We start from the raw sequence: 20,141 nt of genomic DNA, 5'->3' as shown, positions 1-20,141 counted from the left end.
TCTCTGAGCACACAATGATGTGTTGAGTTTAGTCAGGAGTATCAGTATACTGTAATGGGACGAGCAGGACTGCAGCATCACTCATTAGGCCTAATTAAACACTAACAGATTGAATAACCATCCTGATAATGAGCAGAAAACTTTTGATATTCTTCGGTGCTGATATTTATTGATGTCCTAATTACATTGTAGACAAACATCACCTGAAGAATCATTCCTCTGCTGGATTTTAATTATGAATCTGTCGGTGAGCATCACTGAAATTAATAAAGACAGATGATCTCGCGTTTGGTGTTTATCATTAATGTGGCGTTTCGCTCGTTTGATTGCTCTTTTATTACTCAGGGGATTCACAGAGAATATGAAAACCTCTCAGATCGTTTCATGAGAAATTACACACATATTCATTAATTATTATTAATTATTATTATTATGCAATACTCTGCTTCTCATTTTCATACAATGTAGTTGTTATATTCAAATCACATTAAAACTAAAACATTCTTACTAACTGAAACATAGCTGAAATCAAAATAAAATAAATGAAAAAGTTAACTAAACTGAACAAATAATTATTAAATTAAATTTTAAAAAAAATTGTGTGTTTTTGTTTTTCATTTAATTTGTTTAATTTGAAGCAGTAATATTATTTACTGGATGTAAAAGAAAAACTGAACTAAAATATCTTATTATTATTATTATTGTTGTTGTTGTTGTTCAAAATGCCTAGGCTTCTCGTGTTCATTCAGTGATATATTTAGAACAAGGTTATTATCATCAACTGAAATAAAAAAAATCAAATGAAATATAAAATAACCTAAAATTAAATAAAATAGATCATAACAAACTAAATGAAAACTAGAAATAAATAGTTTAAATCTTAAAATAATTTTCATTTGAAGTAAATAAAACTGAAAGGAGCTTCATCTCAGCAGCTCATGTTCAATCTGTTCAGACCTCTGCGGGACTAAACGCTTAAACGTGTTTCTGGAGGCGGTCAGGCCAGGAAATGACGTCAGTAGGTAGTTAACCTCACTAGCACAGAAACAGACGGAGTGTCTGCTGCGGCCAGCAGGCGGCGCTGTTCACCCAGAGTTCACCGACTCCTCGGGCTGCAGTAATGCTGTTATGAAACATGATTGTACATGCTGCAGTCAGTCAGACCATGATAAACACCACTGAAAACATCTCGCAACATTTGAAGCCGCTTAAACGCCGTGTTGGGATTATTTGACACATCTGTATGGATTATGAAGCGTATGCTGCAGGTCTGCTCCGGGATCCAGCTGTGCTGCTGTTTCTGTTTCTTTCTGGATCCTGCAGAAGCTTTCAGATCCTCTTCAAACGACCTGTACATGCAGATTCACTAATTACAACGAGAACTGATCAGAGAGCAGCGTCCACATTACTGCTGCACTGTGGATGGAGCAATAATAACAACAATAATTAGATCATAAATAATGACAAAAATAATATTAACAACAACAATTAGATATTAAATAATAACAATAATAATTCAACATTAAATAATAATAATGATTCAACATTAAATAAATAATAATAATGATAACAATTCTTCCTTATTATTATTATTATTTAATATATTACATAATAATTCATGTCGCTGCTGTACATGACTGTTTAACTATGGATGGTTCAATAATATATAATAATGTATAAAATAATAATAATAAGAAATGAGATGTATAGATAAATAATAACAATAATAATTTATAGATAAATAATAACAATAATAATTCAACATTAAATAATAATGATAATGTAGCATTAAATCTAATCACAATAATTATTATTATGACTTAATATATTATTTTATAATAATCCATGTCACTGCTGAACATGAATATTCAACTATGGATGGATCAATAATATATAAATATTATATAATTATCTATATAATAACAATAATAATTTATAAGTATTAGTAGATAATAATTGAAATTATTATTACGTAATATCTAATTGTTATTGTTATCATTTCATCTAATAGTAGTAGTAGTAATAATAATAATATTTTGATTAAAATATTATTTTGTGTGTCTGTCTGTATGAATGATGGGGAGACGGGGGCTAATTGTCACTCTTTTTTACTCCACTGAATATTTTCTAAATAAGGTATATTTCCGAGTTAAGAAATCAGTATTTGCTCAAACGTTCCATTCTAACAGATAATGAACATAAAGCAGGAACTGAGACGTAAGGCGTAGTTCTTCCACAGCATCTCAGTTCCTCATGTCACACATTTAAAATGCCTCATTCATTCATAAAATAGTTTAAAAGCACACTAGAGGCATTTAAAAACGTTTCCATGCATTTGAAATGTTTTAATGCAAATGTCATTTGAAATCTCAGCATTACAGACAGTTCATGGAACAAGATGTTAAAAGCTAACATACAAAATACTAAACCATCACTGGCCAAAAGGTATTGGAATTACATTTACAGGTTTATATGTTCCTGCAGTTCCTCATTCAGTAATGCATTTGATGACGTTCTTCTGATTTTCTCGTATGTTTTTGCTTCAAATGAAAGATTCATCACAGCGCCGGCTGATTCGGTTCAAGGCTTACAGCTATTGATTAAAGAATATCCCTGCGGAGAAGCTGATTTCAGCGCTGAAGAAGCGTGAGGTCAGAGCTGTGGATGACGCTGATGAAGATGATGGTGTGGTTTTGTGCCTAAAGCACACTACAGGCGCTTAAAAAAGTTTCCAATTCAAGTTGAGAGCATGAAAACAGCATGTGAACTTCAGCCGCTTTCACTAAATCACTGATGCGTCTTTGATGCGTGTGGTGTCACACACTGATGCTATGAGTCATGCATGATGTCACACACTGATGCTATGAGAAACACACTAATGCACACACATCCAAAAAATCACAGTATGAACACACAACACAGTTCTGCATGAACTACAGCTTATTCTGGTCTGTAAAGTGGCCATTCGCAGTGCATTGTGTTTGTGTCATTTAGAGGCGGGTAAATCTAAAATCTGGCTCTTTTATTTATTTTTAAATTTTATGCATTTTTTTTTTAGCAAATAACCCTCAGAGATCCAAGCACTGATATTCATAATGCATACATTTTTTCACCCGTTTAGGCAAAGTTTGCCTCAGGTTACAATGTTACAAAATTGCAATCGTGAGCATTTAGGGTTTCAACATTTCTCACTAGTTTTGAATTCATAACACAATTCAGCACATTACTCCAGTTTTCAGTGTCACATGATCTTCAGAAATCAAATATGCTGATTTACTGCTCATTTCTGATTATTATCAATGTGCTTTTAGATCAATAACTATTTGCAGAGTTTTATATATTTCAGATGATCCCGCCCCTAAACCGCATGCATAAACCACATGAGCTCTGATTGGCTGCTTCTTAAAGCTCATTGAATATTCAGATCTTCCCCACACACATGCAGTATAAACACATGAGACTGGAAGGAGTGTGATCGTGTTCACATTGCTGGAGGCACAACAGAAAGTCATTAGACGGCGGTGGACATCTCTGCAGTCTGAGTGATTTAGTTTGAGAGCGGCTCTGAAGATGCGTAATAGATGTGTGTTTACTCTTCCGTCTGGAAGGATGGGAACATCCAGTAATTCACAGAGCGGAAGCGCCGCATGAGTATTTTAAAAGTGATTGAGGAAACCAGACGGACAAATTAAATATTTATAGATGAAGGCAAACTGATGTTTGGTGCATTATGTTATGGCTTATCAGCACTTACTCATGTTGTGTAAATCACAAATACTGGCTCCGGTCCAAAACCTAGTGAGTGCCCTACATAGACAACATGCAATAATGTGACGATCCCAAAATAATGATGCTTTATTAGAAAACTAAATGCATTGTGATGAACTCAGTGAAACCCAAGATAACTATCAAATGTTGATTATAAATACACTGGGTCTGTAAGATGTTTAATGTTTTCTTAAATAAGTCTCTGCTGCTCGCAAAGATTTGCATTTATTTGATCAAAAATACAGTATAATTGTGAAATATTTTTATAATTTAAAATAGTTTTCTATGTGAATATATTGAATATATTATGTGATGCGCAGCTGTATTTTCAGCATCATTACTCCAGTCTTCAGTGTCACATGATCTTCAGAAATCATAATAATATACTGATTTACTGCTCAACAAACATTTCTGATTATTATCAATGTTGAACACAGTTGTGCTGAACAATATTTTTGTGGAAACTGTGATACATTTTATTTTTCAGCATTCACAGATGAATAGAAAGTTCAAAAGAACAGCATTTATTTCATATAGAAATCTTTTGTAACATTATAATTTCATTACTGGCACTTTTGATCAATTTAATGCATCCTTGCTAAATAAAAGTATTAATTTCTTTTTAGAAAAAATACCTAACTTTTGAACAAAATGTAACGTTTGATTTTTTTTTAACAACAAATCCCTAACTTTTGCTCTCTATGCAGGCAGCTCGCTAGGTTTCAGAACAAACCCATCTATATATTAGCCCACTCTCTTTTATCCAAAGCTTTTGTCTGTTCTTCTGTAAAAGCGAAAGTGCCCAGGAGAGAAGCACTCTGACAGAAAGCACGTCTCCTGATAAAAATATCCCAGCATGCCGTGTTTGTATACGGCTGCGTGCCCCCGATGAAGAATGACAGTGCACTAAAAGCCCATGCACACCAATCTGAACCTCAGCTCTAAACACGTTTAGGGTTCGTGAAAGCATCAGCGATAAATGTGCATGCAACAAAACACTTTGCTGCATTACTGTGTATACAGTTGAGTGCAGATTTTAGAGTCTAAAATGATGCAGGTATGGAAACTAATGTTATTTTTAAACCGCCTACTTTAGACTTTCTATCTAGTGCATGATGTCGAGCCAAACCATGACCCTCAGCTTTATTCCTGACACTGAGCTGGTGCTCGGGACGTTAACGGTTGTGTTACTACAGTGAGGCGATGACCCATCAGATCCATACAGCTGCTGTCCTGAGCTCAAACCACAGGAGAAACGAACGTCTGCAGCATCAGGGCAACATTCACCAGGCACACGGCCAAACGCTTCAGCCAGAGAGGAGGAGGAAAGAGAAACACACAGGGTTTAGTTCCTCTAGAAACCAACGCCGTTTATGACACTCGAGAGAGAGAGGGATTCTCATCGTTTCTGTCTCTTCTCATTCAATCGGATGGTTTCTTCTTCTTATATATTTTTACAAAATTAAAAAGTGTACAACATCTTATTCTACTGTTTTGTGTTTCAGTAAAATTTCTAAACATTCATAAATCAAGATGCATTTACTTGAGAAGTGAAATGGCATAAAATAAATGAATAATACAATAAATAAAATATTGAAATTAAGTGATATCTGCCAATGGGGTCAGAAAAAAATTATCTTGTTTTCCCTTTAAATTATTATTATTATTTTTTTTTTCAGAGCCTATTTGCAGATTTTTCAGGAAACATACTTCAATAATCTTCGTTATACTGTTTTTTTATACATTTTATGCTTAATGTGATGAACGACATACAAAGTCTTAAGTTAAAAAGCACACTATAAAACTGATCATATAAAATATTATAAACTATAAAAAAAATCAATTAATGTTTTATTCATTTATCTGTCATGTGACATCAACCACCTTTAATAAACACGTAAATGCTGTTAAATTATTGAATATTAATTAAATTCAAATACTAAAAATGTAAAATAAAACTATATTATTAATTAAACAGTAATAGATATTTAATAATTATTTTTAATACATTTAATATATATTTTATTTGTGCTCCTGCAAGACGTGTGACCATTAATTGACATTAGAGAACCATGAACATGCAAATGTGTTATTAAATTATTGAAATATTAATATATTAAATATTAATAAAAAAGAAAATATTTTAACTCAAATGGGTTAAATATCTTTCTAGGTATAAACTCAATTTTGATTAATTGTTCAGAAAACAAGACGTAATATCTAAAGTCATATAGTGGCTCAGGTAAATATATCTTAATTTAAGAATATTTAGGTATTTGTTCTGAAAAACCAGTCAAAAATACTGAGAAAGTACATCATTGCATGCAGTGTGTAAGCCACTTTTTCTAACCAAGAACATTGAATTAATTAGAATCGTTCATTCAGAATGACTTGCATTGCACTGAAGGTTAATTATGCTCTACAGAAACACATTATAATGAACAAACCCTTTCCTCACTGGTTTTTCTCTCATTTCAAAGGCTCAGTTTGTTCAGATAGTTAATTTAGATGAATCAATTCCTTAAAGGATTCACCTCTTCAAGTCCCTGCTGTGCAGTATTTAACATTTATTCATTTAGCAGACGCTTTCATCGACTAACAAATGAGAAATACTGCAAGCGATTCATCTTATGGAGGCGATCACACGAGAGGTGTGTGCAGTTTAAAGTTTCAAACATCATCTACAAGCAAAAACAAAAGAGGGATTTAAGAAATAAAACAGAGAAGAAGAGTTTTTTGAAGAGAAGCTCTTATGTATTACACTAGAACTGTTTAGTGAAATGCTGCTGTATGTGTGGATAGTATAAGAGATACTCGTTACAAAACGCTTTTACATTAATTTTTCTATATATGTATATATGTGTGTGTGTGTGTGTGTGTGTGTGTGTGTGTGTGCTTGTAGATTTATGGATGACTAGAAAACTCATGGAAGAAACTCTCAATGACATCAGTTATTCATTTATATTTTTTGTAAAACTTTGTCCCCTTAAATAGCTTCAATGTATTTGGCTGCTTTCTTTTTGTACAGTTTAGTAGTTTGTAGTGTAGTTCATCTAAAAGTGTAGCTGACTGTGATTTGACTTTAAACTTAAACCACAGTTTTACATTAGATTCTTCAACACACTTCAATGACTTTCTACTTCCACTACAGCGACTCGTGGTGGTTTTCTGTTTTCTCTTCAGTTCTGCTGTGGTCGTATGTAGTAAGGATGGTATTTTTTGTCATGCGTCAGAGACGTGTGTGTGTGTGTGTGTGTGATGTTGACACAGCTGGATCTCGGTCCATGCATGTCTCTAAAGACCCACCGTGACTCAGTTTAACCGAGAGAGAGAGAGAACCGGACTGAACACTGGTCACTATTACAATCCTTAGTACAAACTTAGGATTTCCCATACACAAATGTAATTTATGTATTTATATATTCAGTTGGCATGCAAGTAGTGTTGTAGTCAAGACCACCTAATCCCAGACCAAGACCAGACCAGCATTGCTCAAATTCATCTAAAGCATCCCCATTTACTGCCTGAGAAATGCCTTATTTTTAATAATTAAATACAATAATAAGACACTTACAGAGCTGCTACAAATCAAATGAAATCTCTGAAATCAGAATTCATCTTTGCACTGCAGTGATGGCACAGAAGCTGCATCTGAACGGCTAAATTACACATATATAGGAAGGAAACAGAACAGAATGACAAAATAAATAGTAAATAAATAAATATAAAAAATAGTTGTTTAAAACAAGATTATTACAAAAACTTTTTAATATACAGATTTTGTGTATGTAGTTTTAATAAAGTTGCATATATAGATTAAATATAGATTGTTGAGAAGATTATAACATGATTTTTAAATGTGTTTAATGAAGTCACCAAAGCTGCATTTATATAATCAAATATATGGTAAAAACAGCAATATTGTGAAATATTATTAGATGTTGAAATCACAATTTTCTGGTCTCAGTGAGAGTTGTGTCTGACTCCTCCTTCAGTGTTTGTCTGTGGGATGTCATTAGTTTAGGTCTGTCTCAGTGAGAGTTTTCTCTGCGCTCCTATTTCAGTGTATCTGTCAGGTACTGCAGATATTTTATGCATAATTCTGCAGCAGTTTTAAATGAGACTGGATGGATATAAATGCACATGACAGACTCGGAACTGAATCACTTTATCAAATATCAGACTTGCTTCGTTGCTGTATTTGATTATTTTTCTTCCTCATTCAAGCGTTTAAATAAGGATAATAGCTGAGAATAAAAACATCTGCCAAAGGAATGAATATGAATCAGTGCATCCGAGTGATTCACACACATCGTCTGAATGAAGTCTTCCTTCGGCTGTGAACTGGCAGCTGATTGATGTGCTGCTGTCTTCAGTTTACTCCCATAATGCCTCTGTGTCCGTCCAGGTAATTAAGAGATAGCCGGACTCAGAATGGACAGGGAATGTTGGCTCCACTGCATTGCATTATGGGATACTGAGAGCTGTGGTTTTGGCAAATGAAGTGTGTTATTGTGGTATTCAGTCAGCTTGGCTATTGTGCACAGTATGCATGCTATATACTGCAGAAATAGATGATTTGAGACTTTATCTTATTTTGCAATGAGGAGATGAGCTATTTTCTTTAAATGTGTGAGTCTTCCCATTCATTAGCCACTAATGAATTTAGTGGCTAATGAATGGATGAATGACATGAAAAAACATGAATGATGTTTTTTCATCTAAATTTACATGTATTAATTTATGCTTATATACAAAGTGACTCACAAATAATAATAATGTTGTTTGTTTTTTTACAACAACTATATATATATATATATATATATATAGTTTTATCCATGTTTGACAATGTTTTTCTTTCTATCACTCGTACAGTCGGACGTACTGTAAAGCCGGTACTATGTTGCAGTTGCTGATAAAGTTACTGGGCAACTGACCAGTCATTTAGATATATTTACTGGCCAGAGCTGGTTGGTATTTGATTTGGTGCTGTGTGAGTGTTAGTTTTGGCCCGTCCTGCAGGTGTATTGAGGCAGGTGTGTTGCTCTGGTGGTCCAGCAGGTGCATTTCAGCACAAACACACTGGAGCTGCTCTTTCCTCCGGCGCTGCTGAGCTCAGTCTGTTTGCTTTGTACATTTCTTCCACACCTTCACTTGTTTTGATTCCGTCTCTCACACACCCTGTTTATTACAGTGTCCTCTAGAGCCGCTGGGCCTCCAGCTCCTGCATGTGTGTGTGTGTGTGTGTGGCGTGTGTGTGTGAGAGTGTGTGTGTGTGACTGCAGGTTTATAGTAGCAGCGCTGCATTATGGGATTGTGAGGCCGGCTGTGTTTACTGTGGTGCTGGAGGTTCAGAGGGACTCTTGTGCTTCTGATCCAGTGACAGACTCCAGCTGTGTGTGGGAAACCAGCGCAGGGACGCAGCGGACACTCATGAGGAAACACACGACATTAACCCACAGAGCTACAAAACACATGACGTTTGTATGGTTTGTAATGATAGAACAGTAAATCTAGTGCTGAAACGGAAGGGAATTATTAGTACAAGACAGTAGTTCCTCTTATTTTTGTGCAGATGTCTTTAATATGACATTTTCCACATTTGAGTTCCTACAGGTAGAGTAGAAACGTCCAAAGTGAACATATGAAGGTCAATTGTTTCATTAAAGTAAAATAAGTCACCACAGAACTTTTATTCAGTAGGTTTTTATGTGTTTTTTTTTTTTTATTGTTTGGTTCACTTTATCTGAAGTGACTCACAAATGTGTCCCTGGAGCACAAAAGCAGTCATCAGTAGCACAGGTATATTTGTAGCAATAATAGCCAACAATACATTGTTGCAGTGCCCTTCAAGATTCAAGAGTTTTATTTGTCACATACACAATTATACAGAGTATAACCAGCAGTGAAATGTAGGTCAGGTCCGCTCCAAGGACAGTGCCATTATAAAGTATACAAATATTAAGAGAAGAAAAGTAGAAAAAAATAAAATAAAATAAAAGAATAAAATAAAAAGATAGATAAAAAATATAAATATAAATGTGCAGGTCAGTATGTTGTTGACTTAAATAGTAATAAGAGGAATGTGCAAAATAATGTGCAAAAAAGTTGTACAGGGTATATAATAGCAGCAATATGAGGTAGAGAAAAATTATGAATAGCTTATTGATATGGTGATATTTACATGGAGTCAAGTGATGTTATGACACAGAGTTAGAGTTTAGGAGCCTGATGGCCTGGGGGAAGAAGCTCCTCCTAAGTCTCTCAGTTTTTGCCATCAGGCTACGGAAGCGCTTACCAGATGGAAGCAAAGTGAATAGCTGGTTACCAGGGTGATTAGAGTCCTTGAAGATTTTAACAGCTCTATTTTTGCAGCGTTTGAGGTAGATGTCCTGCAGAGAGGGGAGAGCAGACCCTGAGATGCGCTCAGCTAAGCGCACAACTCTCTGTAGTGCTTTGCAGTCCTGATTGGAGCTGTTTCCATACCACACTGAGATGCACTGAGTCAATACACTTTCTATGGTCCCTGAATAGAAAGTTTTCAGGATTGCTGGTGAGACCCTGAATTTCCTCAGCTGACGCAGATGGTACAGTCTTTGCCTGGCTTTCTTTACCTGTGTTTGGATGTGTGTAGTCCAAGTCAGGTTCTCGGAGATGTTTACACCGAGGTACTTGAAGCTGCTTGTATGAGTCAAAATTATACATTTCTCTTTTATGTCAAAAATCATTAGGATATTAAGTAAAGATCATGTTCCATGAAGATATTTTGTACATTTCCTACCGTAAATATATCAAAACTTAATTTTTGATTAGTAATATGCATTGCTAAGAACTTCATTTGAACAACTTTAAAGGTGATTTTCTCAATATTTTGATTTTTTTACACCCTCAGATTCCAGATTTTCAAAGAGTTGTATCTTGGCCAAAAATTTCAGAAAAATTACCCTTATGACTGGTTTTGTGGACTAGGGTCACATAAGAAGAAACAGTAAATTCAGGAAAATAGCAGTACAATTAGAAGGTTGGAATAATTGCTGCTGAAATGTATGCTGAAAAAGTTCATTTTAATTAATGCTAATTTTATTACAATGGAACATGCACAGAAATTTTCCATTTTCACAGTAAATTTCACAAATTACAAAGAATCATCAAGTAGCACATTTTAGTACACAAGTAGCATAATTTTCATTTAGAAAGACTGACATAGTATTTCCTTGTAAAACGTACTTGTTACGGAGCTCCAAGGAGGATGATGAGATCAGGCAAAGATAATCCAAAATAACAGTCTTTAATAACAATCCCCTCAAAAACGTGTAACAGACAATAACTGGCAACTGAAATGGGGAAAACTCAGGACTTATAAACCCAGGGTCTAATGGGATAATTAAAGGGGTGAACTTCTTCTATGGCCGCTTTCCTCAGCAGAGATGACACCTCTTGTTGCAGCACTGCGGTTTCTTTTGAACTCACGATCGTGGGAAGAATCCCGCGGAAAGGTGGGCCTTTTCGAAACTGAATGGTGTATCTGTAACGAATTGTGCGTAATACCAATTGCGAAATGTTGGGCAGGCGTTCCCACACGGCTCGAAAATCCTTTAATGGCCTCAAGACCTCCGTCTGTGGCTGTGATGTGTCCACATGCGTTAGAATTTCCGAGCACGGAAAACTCGCAGCGTCCGTAAGAACAAGAATTGCATGTGTTAAGGTCGCTGTGTTTCGTTGTGTTGGGTCCTGAAGCGTGTTTACGTCAGGATTCATTCCAACAGGATGCATATCGGGCCCCGCTGCTAGCAACGAAGCGGCAGCTTTGTGGGCCGTCATAAACGGGCCGTCCTTGGGTAATGGGGCCGTCCCTTGAACCCTGAAGGCTGAAGTGTGCAGATTGTCTGAGGGGGCGCTTGGAGTGGTGGCTCGCTCTAATGCTGCTCGTGGCGCGTTCTGCGGCGAGACAATGTTTGAGCCTGGGGACTGCAGTGAGAGGGTTGGATACGCTTTAGTGGTCCAACATCGCTCCATAGTGGAGGGCACAGTCCCTGACGAACAGCAGAAGGTTTTAGCCGTCGAGCTGGTGTTGGTGAGCCAGTGGATAAGCCCTAGGAACCCCAATCCTTACGAGGGGGTGCCATAGGTGATGGCTCTTCTCACGGTGGGCCCCGTTGGCAGTGTGAAGACGACGAGTGCGAGCACGCCATCAGCGTCTGACGTCGCTCTAACTCCCTGGGCCTGCGTGGAATCAGCTGGCGGAAAGCGGCTGATTGCTGCTTCACTGCCCTGAATTTCTCCACCACCGCAGTGACTGAATCTCCAAACAGTCCATCCTTGGAGATTGGGGTGTCCATGAGGAAAGATTTGTCCTTTTTCTTTATGTCGGTGAGGTTGAGCCACAGGTGGCGCTCAACCGTCACCATCCCCGCCATCGAACGGCCGACTGCTCGAGCGGTGTGCTTGGTGGCACGTAGCGCCAAGTCCGTAGCCTGCCGCGGTTCCTTCACTGCCTCCGGTGTGATGCCTTCTCCCTCGTCGAGCTCCTTCAATAGCATTGCCTGGTAGGCCTGAAGCACCGCCATCGAGTCGAGCGTGGCCGCCGCCTGAGCTGCAGCCGAGTAAGATTTCCCAACAAGGCTAGACGCGACTCGACACGGCTTCGACGGGAGGAGGGGGGCGAGACTTCCAAGCCGCGGCCGAGTTCGGCGTGAGATGCTCAGCCAAAGTCTCTTCCATGCCTTGTATTGGAACTGTTTTAAAAATGCTTAAGACTTTCCAGCATCAGAACAAATGCCAGTGTTATCCTCCTGCTCACGGTGCTGTGGGGAAAACATGGAAATAATTTGTTGTTTTATCTTGCAAAGATATGCTTCCTTCTGTTTTCCACACACATTTTTATGAAAATGGATATAGTACTGTTTTTCTGGATTATAAATTGCGTTTTTTCATCTGAAATGTGCTGCGATTTCCAAGGTGACTTAAATTAAGCAATCAAGGTCAAGTGCAAAGCGTGCTCATCAGGATTGGTGATGAATGATGAAAGGCAAGTGAGTTTGTTTTGAGTGTATTGTGTATTTTCCAGCAACCACGCCGCTAGTTTCAGTTTCGCTTTAAATATTTAGGCTGGGCGATTATAATATATGTTTATAGTGAATGCCACTATAATTTGTGTTTGTTTTTTACTTCTGTTTTCGTTCTTTTTTCTATTCTGAACACTGCTAAATTTACAGGATTGTTTGTGGAGTGTATGGAATATAAATCCTACATGTTTCTAATGTTGGTAAACGTTTCGTTTATTTTACATTATTTCTGAATGAAATGATAAAATGTGTCATGCATTAATTGATTTGTACACTGATGCAATTTATCTGTGTGTCATAAAGTGCTCATAAAAATAGGTAGAGATGGTACAAGAATAGAAGTGCCATGTAGGTACAAGTATACATAGTACAGTAGTAAGTGAGTGTCAATTTAGAAAAAAATAAAAAAAATAAATCAACGCTTCATATTATGCGGCCCCTCACTTAATGTGGAAAACTTGATGTGGCCCTCGAGTCAAAAGGTTTGCCCACCCCTGTTGTGATGTTCAGGAGTCTTGTACGTCCTGCCGCCCATCTGCTCTGGTCAGATGATCTTATGCTCCTGCCAGAGCCTCTGCTGGTCGTGTCGTATCAGGAACAAGTGCACTCATTAGGGCACACGGGAGGACGCCACACTGCACAGACGACACGGCTGTTTACCTGCTCATTTGCTGTAAATGCCTCCTAGTTTCATCATAATGAGGCTTTATAATTATCACAGAAAGTTTTTCTCATCCAGTAAACTGCAATATAAGAATATGATGGGTGTTTAGTAAAGGAAATAACTTTTAATTTTCCTTCAAAACTACAAATCTACAATCATTGTTTTAAGACATTGTCTGGAAACAAATTCAGACCATAAAACATTTATTTTGGTTCATATATAATATTATTAGTTATGTATTATTTATTCTTAATAATTCAAAAATATGTTTATAATATCTTAATATATATTTCATTATTTAATGCAATATTTATTTAAAATATAATTATGTATTCAATACATGAATTTAATATGAAATACGTTAATTAATTTATTATACATACACATATACACTCAGTATATATATATATATAAAATGCACACATGTTATGTATACGTTTCAATATTTAATATACTTTATGTATTTAAATGTGTACTATTGTATAATATGATATTTTATACATGTAATAATTGTTTGTACATATTTATATATGTATACACATGCATATTCACACACATGCATATATATATATATATATATACACACACACACACACACACACACACACACATTGTTGTATGCATCTGTAAATGTATTATTGGTCACTGTTTGTTTGTTTTTTGTCAAATTTTTAGTTGAGGAGTGTTAATTTTGACCCGGGATGCAGGTAACAGTTAATTACCTTCATGATGACGGAGTGTGTGCTTCAGCTTCTCAGATGTGAGTCTCCACATGTTTAATCTGAGACACAACTCTCAGTCTGTAATCCTAGTGCGTTTATTTATCGCTCTGGAGTTTAGGGAGGCTTGAACGCTCTTTCTTTATCACTGAGAAAATATTTACTCCCTATCAAGAGGCTGCTGAAGTTTTCTGCTTCTCATTACAGGAGAGACGGACTGCATCTGCACGCCTGCTTTTTATTCTCCATCTAGAGATTTATCATTGCAGATGATGATGTCAGAACGGCATGGCTCGGTCTCGCGAGGGAAGATTCCCATTCCAGCGCCGAGGTGAAGCTACATCTGTCTAAACAACCTCTCCAGCAGCAAAACCCAACCGTGTTTTTATTTCTTGCCTTTCCTCAGAGATCCAGAGAGAGAAAAAGGGAGAGATAGTGAGAAATTGTCGGCGGTTGAGGGGAAAAGAGCTGCCTCATGTTTGGCTGTCATGCATTGAAATATGGGAAACTCAGCCTCTCTCGGTCTCCTTCAGTGTAAATAATGAGAGTCCATTCAGTGTGGAAGTTCATCTCGCTCTCGGCTCTATAAGAGCCAAGCAGCTGCTCCGGATTTTGTTGATATATACAAGTTCAACGGCCTCAAATGAATAGTACACACAAAAATGAAAATGTTCTCATTCCTAGGACATCCAAGATTAGGATGAGTTTGTGTCTTCATCAGGTTTGTAGGAATGTGTCTCTGCATCAGTGTCTCAGCAATGGATGCTCTGCAGTGAATGGGTGCCGTCAGAATGAGAGTCCAAACAGCTGATAAAAACATCACAATAATCCACACCACTCCAGTCCATCAGTTAAAATCTGGAGAAGACAAAAGATGAAACTAATCCAGCATTAAGATGTTTTAACTGAAGTGTGAGTCCATAATCTATAAGAATGTGAAGAAAAAAAAAAAAAAAAGAGTGAAAAGTGTTCTGGTCTGAATCAGGAGAGAAATCTGCACAGATCCAGCAGCGTTTACAAGACAAAACAGCTCTAAACTAATATGTGGCTAGATTTTGATGTGAGAGACAACAGCAGATGCACTTTTTCACTGGAGGAAGCATCCTTTTTCAGTTCATCACCTTGAACTGTTGTTGCATGGTAAAAAGCTGCGTGAAGATCGTTTAAAAGATCTTATTTGTTTCACTGAAGAGAGAAAGTCATAAGGATGAGTAAATTAAACATTTTATTTTTATTTGAACTTGAAGTCGTGAGTGACAAAAAGCAATAAATGTTTGCACACCTCCATAACTCTTGCTTACAATTCCCTCAGCTTTGATTTATTCATAAATATGTTTTGAAAAGAGTTTCAACTTTAAGAGTTTTAATAAATCTAGGAATAGACTGTAACATTTTAAACTTATCTTACTTTAAGTCTTATTGTTACCAAAGGTTTCCTTTGCATCTGGTTTTAAACCGTTTACCAACCAACAATTCAATAAAGCCTGTGCCAAACATAAGACTCTCAGGGATTCAATGCATGTATTAATAAACATAAACCGCAAACAAACCCTACAGCACAATGAACAGCACATTGGAAGATAAATAAGTAAACTGAGTCCAAAAGGCAAGCTCTGATAGAAGTCCATGAGTCCTATAAAGGCACAGATATCCAAATACCATCCATCACAGTCCACAACAAAGAAGCAGGCCAAAAAAGCAATAATCCCAGCAAAAAGGAAGAAGTAGTAAAAGGGAAAAAACCTTGATCAGTCTCGCACACGTTATCTTCTCAGGGATTCCTGGATCCCACCTGCAATGCTCCAGGAAAAAGGGGAAAATCCACAAACGATCCGAGATCTAGAAAACGATCTTGTTCACTGAAAATCACTCAACCCCCCAATTCAGGTAATCCTCTGGTCAATGGCCATATATATATGATAGATCCATGGCCCTGGCCTTTGCCAGCCTCTCAAAGCATGCCCCAGTCCAACCATGTGCCATTACCTAAAACAACACGGCCACCAGTTCCTACTTCCTTAAATAGTGGCCTTTTTCAATAAGAGTCCCTCATATTCCAACTCAAAACAGAATACAAATATAAATAACCATAACAAAAATATAAACAATTATCACCGCATTATTAGCAATGATGGAAATAATTTGAATATCTGAAATGAACACTGATTTGTTGCCGTGTCTTCTTGCTCTGAATGTGAAGTTAATTCCATGTGACATAAGCATTTTTTAATGTGCTTGCATGGTATTTGACACACACTTCTTCAGGTGTTAACTGTGTAAATGAGTTTGAGACTTCAGTCAGTGTAATGAGAGGTCTTTATGTCCAGATGGACTCTATTCATCCGGCTGGATTGTGCTGATGTTCTGTCCTTTTGTCATCTGAACGGTTGCCAAGGGATAAAGAAGATCATTTATGCACGTGGGAAAAAAGGTAAAACATTTTATTGCAATTTCAAGATGAGATGTGCTGCTGCTGCTGCTCTTTTATGTCTTTGATGACCCAAGCAACTAGTTGATGTCCATCTCAGCGTGGCTTTTTCAGACAGTAACCTAGTAACAGAAAGAGACAATTCTATATGTAACGGAGTTTAAATAATGTTATTAAATTCATGCTTTAAATGGGCAAACTCGCCATTGGCTGTTGCATCACTCGCAATTATGCACGTGACATTAAGGGCGGAGCTACGTCATCGCCAGCAGAGTTTCACATCTCTCGCTGCTGGTAAGTCGCATCAATAAGCGCTGCGTCATAAAAACTGAGTTTAGACTGTTTTCAAGTGTAAGGTTGGACTTTTATACTACTCACAAGTTACTTCATTTGTCTGTCAGTTCCTAGTTCTGTCAGTCGAGTCATGTGTTATTTGCGATGATAAAATGAAGTGTGTGTAACCTGCTCGTGAACTCAGTATCTCTGTTTATTTCATTTAAGATCTTTGAGCAACATTGATGCGTTGATGTACTGTCCTTTTAACCAGCTTTTGGTCCTTTTTGTCCCAGGTATGTTTTTATATTCGGATTTGTCATGTGCTGTGTAAGAATATATTAGTCGAACTGAGTGTTAGCATTATCACACGTGCTATGTGCTCGCACGTGCTGAACTGTGTAACTGCGCCATTTAGGTGGCCGTTCTTTTCTTTCTGTATTCAATTTCATACAAAAATGATGGTTGCTTAAATCTAGTTTCTCTGTATTTGTGAATTTATGAGAACAGAGACAGTGATTTGTACTTTATTTCTTTAATGTACGTTTTATCTTGAGTTTAATTCCACTATACGATCACTTTGTAAAAATGTATATCCAGCAGAGTTTCACATCTCTCGCTGCTGATCTTTGAGCAACATTGATGCGTTGATGTACTGTCCTTTTAACCAGCTTTTGGTCCTTTTTGTCCCAGTCTGTCTCTTTCAGGCTCAGTAAAGAGATCTTGAGTAACCATCCACCTGCTCTCAGTGTGATTCCACACAAACACACACAGTCACATTGGTGCCTTGACCCGTTGTTTCTTCAATCAAGATGGCTCCTGAAGCGGCCGAGGGTTCATCTTAAAGCATCCGCTGGAGTCAGGTGGACACGATTTTGCTCAGGAACGGTGTTTTTATTTTAAATGAAAGACTATTTTTTTATGTAGAGACTGCACTTAAGCAATGTGCAGCATTTACTAAGGACATTTTGCTATACGGACAACAGCACATTTTAGGTTTTTGATTTATTGTACTCAGTTTTTTTTACAAGTACTGATAGTCATTATGAGTGGCTTTGATAAATATCATACTCCAGTCTGTGGTAGTAAAGGTAGAGGATGGGGTTTATTGAAAGTACCAAAGTCTTTACAGTTCAGTGGGCCTGATGTACAGAGTGATACTCATGTGATCGTAGACCGTAACGCTTCAGATTCAGATCCTTTAGTTTGTGGGGGCCCATCCACACGTTATGAATCGGATGGTTTAAGTGAGCAGCAGGGTGTGTTTTCGTCTACTCCATACCCTAATTCTCAGCCACCATGAGTTTGTCACTGCACTGAGAAGAGATCTGAGCGCAGCTGCAGAAATTGCCCGGAAACACAGTCTCAAAGAGCAGAACCGCCATGCCATTCTTTACAATCGGAAGGTCAGAGGTTCACCCTTAGCAGTGGGGGATCGAGTTTTGCTGGCTAACCGTGGGGAGAAAGGCAAGAGGAAAGTTGCGGACAAGTGGGACTCTGTTTTGTATGAGGTTCAATCAGTGAGACCAGAGATTAACGTGTACAGGATTATGGATGTTCAGACTGGCAAAGAAAAAGTGGTGCACAGAAATCTGTTGCTTTCAGTGAATTTTTTATCCTGGGATGATGGCGAGGAAGAATCAGTTCAATCAGATTCCACTGGTGCTACCCGTGGCAGTGCTCTCGATTCTGCTCTGATGGATGATCCTGATCCTGTTTCAAAAACATCAGAATGGTTAATGCAGATGGATGGAACACATGACAGTGACGAAATGCAGGATGCCACTTGTGGTGGAGTTTCAGACATTCCTGACGAGATGACTCCTAAGTGCTCTGGCAATGATCAGTACAGTGCAGAACCTGAGCATGTTCCTGAACCTGCTGAGAGTATAAAGAGTTTACCTGCAACCAAGCCAAATGAGTTCTCCAGTTGTTTGCAAGAACCTGATAACAGACTTGCCCCTGTCATTTGCAAGCAGCCCTCAAGTACATATACAGGCCACATCACTACACGATTAGGGAGATCAGTTAAGCCCCCTAACAGACTTATTTGTGAAATTGATAGTCAGAAAGTTGTGGAAAGTGATTCGCACAGTGATGCACAAGTTGTTTTTCAAGGAACTAACTTTGTAGTGGAGTTGTTAAGGAACATTTTTGGTTAAATTGGTTGAGTTTTAAATGATTCATATTTGAGAGTCGACTGTGATGTTAAGAGAATGACTTTGAAGTGAGTTTTTCCTTCTCTGAGAAAGAGTCTGAGAAGTTTGGTTGCATCAAAAGATATTTGAAGAGCAGAGATACATTTGTAACCACTAGGAGTGTGTAGACTGCACCTCCTATAGTCTGTGTTAAGAGTGGAACCTGGTACCATTCCATCCTTTCACACTTCCTGGGGAAGAGATCAATTCTGACATACTGTATTGTAAAGCTCTTTTACTCACACCTGTTTTTATTTTCATTTTTTTTTTTCTTTCCTTCTGCAATCTTTACTGTATATTTAGTTTGTTACATATGCTGGTTCTCGCCCAATTTAGCAGAATTTAGGGGGGTGTATGTAACGGAGTTTAAATAATGTTATTAAATTCATGCTTTAAATGGGCAAACTCGCCATTGGCTGTTGCATCACTCGCAATTATGCACGTGACATTAAGGGCGGAGCTACGTCATCGCCAGCAGAGTTTCACATCTCTCGCTGCTGGTAAGTCGCATCAATAAGCGCTGCGTCATAAAAACTGAGTTTAGACTGTTTTCAAGTGTAAGGTTGGACTTTTATACTACTCACAAGTTACTTCATTTGTCTGTCAGTTCCTAGTTCTGTCAGTCGAGTCATGTGTTATTTGCGATGATAAAATGAAGTGTGTGTAACCTGCTCGTGAACTCAGTATCTCTGTTTATTTCATTTAAGATCTTTGAGCAACATTGATGCGTTGATGTACTGTCCTTTTAACCAGCTTTTGGTCCTTTTTGTCCCAGGTATGTTTTTATATTCGGATTTGTCATGTGCTGTGTAAGAATATATTAGTCGAACTGAGTGTTAGCATTATCACACGTGCTATGTGCTCGCACGTGCTGAACTGTGTAACTGCGCCATTTAGGTGGCCGTTCTTTTCTTTCTGTATTCAATTTCATACAAAAATGATGGTTGCTTAAATCTAGTTTCTCTGTATTTGTGAATTTATGAGAACAGAGACAGTGATTTGTACTTTATTTCTTTAATGTACGTT

This window comes from Barbus barbus (genome assembly GCF_936440315.1).
Source record: "Barbus barbus genome assembly, chromosome: 16".
Classification (NCBI taxonomy): domain Eukaryota; kingdom Metazoa; phylum Chordata; class Actinopteri; order Cypriniformes; family Cyprinidae; genus Barbus; species Barbus barbus.
The sequence above is the reverse complement of the archived record's forward strand: the minus strand, read 5'-3'. Positions refer to the sequence as shown.